A 5,161-nucleotide genomic window follows, 5' to 3' on the forward strand; every position below is an offset into this window, starting at 1 on the left:
ACTCTGAAAAGCACTGTCTTATAGGTAGAAAGATTGAATTCTCACTCCATAACTAAATCTCTTAACAGAGTTACCTATATATAAGAAAAAAAGATGTTTTGTTCTATTAAATGTTCATGTTTTTATTTATGAATAAAAGTAATTATTAATGTTAGTGAGAGGTCACAAATGTCATGCTTTTAATTAAGATTAGTTATTTTTATTATCATTTGTAGAAAATTAATTAAAGAATTGAAAACATGATTTCTTTTACTAAAAACCATATCAAAACATATTAAAAATTATAAAAAAGGAATTTTTTTTCAAATTTTGATATAAAAATATTGTTAACCCGTTAGGGATGTTAAAGGTAGGTATAGAGTCACGGAACACTAGTTGTTCACATTAATTTAGTCCCTGCAGCTTGTACCAGGTAAAGTATTGGCCAATTTATAATTGTGAGTTTACACGGGTTAATTTACCTAATTTGGTTCAATGTGTGGATTAATTTCGTGAGTTTGAAAATTTTAAAAATATTTAAATTTTTTTTTAGTTGTTCTAATATACCAAAATTTCATTTTAAGACGACCCAATCAGAACCAACAAATCCAAATTTTTTGCTGAGTATTTTTTTGTATTGTTCTTTATTGAACATAAAAAACATATTATTTTTATTTTTTAAAAATAAATTTAATATATTTTAAAATTTTAAAATTATTGTACATCAATATATTTTGAAGACAAATATCAGACCAAAAAATTAATAGAGAATCCAAACTATTGAATCAACTCACAAAGCATTTTTTTAAGGAAGTTTTAAATCAATCACGTATGAGTTTTTTTTAGCACCAAGTAATCATATAGTACTAATTAACGTAAGGAAACAAATAAGAACAGTATAAAAATCCCCATGCATTTGTTGATTCATCAATTAATTTAAAATGAATAGGGATTATGGTTGATCCTCCAAAATCCTAAAACCTAATTTATAATAATTAATGAAACAACAAACAACACATTAACAATGGAATTTGGAAAATGCTTTTAAAGAGGGTTTTGATGAGTAATGTGTAAAATTTTAAGTTGTACATGTCGAAATATTTATTATCGTAATAATCTATCCATTGATTGGTTAAAAGAAAATTCCAATTTGATTACGATTTTCAAGGTAAAAAATTATATTTTTAGAAAAATTAGAATTGGAGCAAATGATGTAAGATAGTTTAAACAACTATAATGAAGTTGCTTAAAAATTATGCTTTGAAGGAGAGAAATGAATATACAAAATATTTATATGTAGGTCAGTTTTAAGATTTATATGATTAAGTTAAATACTTTTGTTCTCACTATTTTAGTTTTAAAGTAAATTTTTGAATATAATGGTTATGTAATTTGTTGTCGAAATTATCTTATTTGATATGTTTTTGACTAATTATTGAGGACAACAAATACGTTGATCATCATTCATGAAAGAAAATAGGTAAAATTAAACAAATAAAAATAGTGACATTTTTTTTCCACAAAACTTGTTGTGTTGAAAAACACTTTGCTATGTGGCATGAATGAATAAAGTGTCTGCAACAAAGTCAATGACAGTTTTAAACAGCTAGCATGTACCACATACTCACTTAGCTTAGTTGTGTTGAAAATTCATGCAGTGTAGAAATTTCTGGGTTACAGTGTTTTGTCAACCGTAAGATAAACCTTGAAAAGAAAGAAAACAAAATAGCTGATTATTGGGATTAAGACGAAATTTATAAGTTTAATCACCTTGAATGATAATTTTTATATTTGTTTATATATCATAAAAAATAATTTATTTTCTAATTAAAGTTAAATTTTTAAGGTTAATTATGTTTTTTATCTTTAAACTTTGACGTGAAATTGGAAATTGAAATCCGTTAATGTCCGAAATTTTGATATTTTTTAATCGTCAAGCTTTAAAAAATGAATGGATATAGTTTTTTTAATTTAATTACATTAATTTTTTTATGTGTCAAACACATTTTTTAATAAACATTAAAACGAAAATGTGTCACAGAATGTAAATAACTCAAATACTAATATAAAATACATTTGAATATAAAAAAAGTTTAACGTAAGAATTATAATAATTTATTTTGAAATCTTGAGAATCAAAATGTACCAACATTTTATATATAAATGAATTTTAATTTTGTATCAAATATTAAAGAGGAAAGATACATAACCCAATTTTAATATATTTTACGAATCAAAATATAATATTTTAAATATAGAACTAAATATTAATAATTATCTCATAACAAGTGATGAATGATAATATATATATATATATATATATATATAATAAATAAAAAATCTCGTTTAAATTTGTTTTAGATAGTTTTAATATCGTCTTGAAAAATAAATTTGAAGTTCAACTTTACAAAATTTACTTAAAAATAAGATTTATATCTATTATATACTATAAATTTATTTCATTTTGAATGAATGAACTCTCCTATTATTTAACTCATATTTCATTTAATTTTGGGTTCAGAAGAAATTATTGGAACTGGAAAGAAAAGAAAGTAAGAGGAAAGAGCGTCAAAGATTTTCAACATGGAAGTCAGAAAGAGTTTTCAATTTTGGTTTGAATGTGAAGAATAGGTGAGATGAATTAGATGGGAATAATAAAGAAGCTAGGTGATGCAGTGGAAAGTAGATATATAAGAACCAATGACAAAGATTTTTGAAAATGAATGCAAATATTTTAAACAAAATAAAAACACTAAGCTTTAACTCATCATCACCTTTGTGTTCACCTTTACTCCTACTTCTGACATGCCATTAAATTCACTTTAATGCTACTTTGCATCTGTGGATGAGCTTCACTCAACAATTTTCTTCACCCATATTAATTTTACTATTTTCGCATTTATGCTTCCTCTGCAAATATCTCCTTAACTTATTACTTTTGGATACGGGTCTCTTCGATTAAACATTATACCATTTCTTTAATCATAATAAAATAACAATAATTAAGACAATACAAATAAAAACTTTAATGGGACTTTAACATTATTTTACCTTTATAAAAATTACGTTTAGTATCCGAAGATTAAATGTATGTCCATCTTATAAATTAATTTTGTAAAATTAAATTAGGTTTAAAATCTTCTTTTTAATATAATATATAAAATTGTTCTTATTATGTTTAATAATTTTGTATTGTGTGAGAGTCGAGGTCAAAGATAGTTTAAATATTTTTTTCTCCTTTTATCCTCTTAAACGTCTTTTAAAGATCAAACGGTGATGAAACACAAATTTTTAATTGATATGAGACTATTAGACGTGTTATCTATTGCAACCAAACTCGTGGGACAACAAATCAAAATAAAGTTTAAAACAAAGAGAGTTTGAAGTTGTCATCATAGTTTATTTGAAAAAACAAAAAAGTAATAAAAAGTCCACACAAAAAATCAGATTTTGGGTCTGAGAGGTTTTTATGTGTGGAGATGGTATATTAACACTCCACAATATCCGTTTTATGCTGTGAACCCAACGAAAATTGACTTTTCTAAATAATTTAGAAGTGTAAAATTTTATGAGATTGAAATAGACATGCATCTTCTTAACAATTAAGAAATATTCATTTTCACAGTATAAAAATGGAACTCCCCTCTCTCATTCTTTCCGTATCATTCTTCTTCCATTTTGATCCATAGTGTAAAGTTTGAACAATGAGTACACGTGACTTTAAATTGTGTTGGATGAATATGAGTTCCTTTCCAATGTTTTTAATGGAGATATATGCAATGATAGTGTCACCCCACAGAATGGAAATTCCTTTTAACGGTTTGCGAAGAACATTCAAAAAATGAATAGGAAGAACCAAACTTTACATACTTTTTGGATGATTGTCTAAATTAAGAAATAACAAAAAAGAAAATTACCTCTCAGTCCAGGGCCCGATTTAAGTCGGTTCCGAGGCTTGCTTGACACAAAATCCAGGTAACCATTCTCATTTTAAGAAGGGAAGTGGCAGTGATTCCAACGCAAATGTTAATAAATATATTAAATGTTTTTATAGTATGTAATAAAGGAAGGTATTCTTTTCTTGTTTAACCCGATTGATGATGATGTTTTTTTCTATTTTTTTATCGGTAATGGTAATTGTTAGAAGTTGCTAGCACACAGAGTTGAATGCATTACTGTTATTAATACATCTAATAAAGTATCACATTGTTGAGATCTAAGTAAATTTAAATATTTTTTCTTTTTTCACTTTTGATATGTCTTTTCAAAACAAAATTGTGATAGGTATTTTCTAAAATAAATAGGTTTAAATATATTTTTAGTCTCTGAATTTTAAAATTAGTTCATTTTCAAATATTTTGACTAATTTAGTTTTTTATTTTTAGAAATATTTGAATTTAGTCATTTTAATCAAATTTTGTTAGATTTATCTGACTTTTCAAGCACATCTCATAATAGTATTTGAATTACTTATCCTATTTGACACATTTTCGTTTTAATGTTAATAATTTGATCGTAAAGTGCGTCTGAAACGTCAAAGAAACTTAACAAAATTTGGTTAAAATGACTAAATCCATGCATTTCTAAAGTTTGAGGACTAAATTAAATCAAAGTTTCACAAAATAACTAATTCCAATTTTCATCTAAAATTAAAGGACAACAACATATTTAACCCAAACAAATAATATCAATTCCATCGTCAGATTTGCAACTAGTTGGAGCACACACTTATCTCTTCTAATTTTACCATTAAGTGATCTTTACAACTTCACTTATTGAAGATGACACTAATTCAATTGAAAGCCTTAAGGAACGGAAGAGGGACCATATGATGCTCCATGGCTCTGCCCGCGATAAAAGGAAATGTTTTTGGAAGTGAAGTGTGGTAAGTGTTATGAGAAGAAGATTGTGATAGGGTTAGGTGGTGAAGCCTTTGGAATATTTATAAGGTAGAAAGAATAATTATTTAGGAACACCTAACATTTAAATGTTATCTAAGTGCTGGGAAAGTTTAACTCATTACAAAAACACAGGTTGGTGTTAAACAATGTATTGTCATCTCATGGAGCAAGTGTTGGAGAATTAATATAAATTATTATTTTTTAACTCATCATTCTAATCACTCTTATATTATTATTAGCGTACACACAAACACACAACAATTGTGTGTACCTATTTTTTA

This window comes from Vigna unguiculata, chromosome 11 (assembly GCF_037176805.1).
Source record: "Vigna unguiculata cultivar grain cowpea cultivar isolate G323 ecotype 2 chromosome 11, ASM3717680v1, whole genome shotgun sequence".
Taxonomy (NCBI): domain Eukaryota; kingdom Viridiplantae; phylum Streptophyta; class Magnoliopsida; order Fabales; family Fabaceae; genus Vigna; species Vigna unguiculata.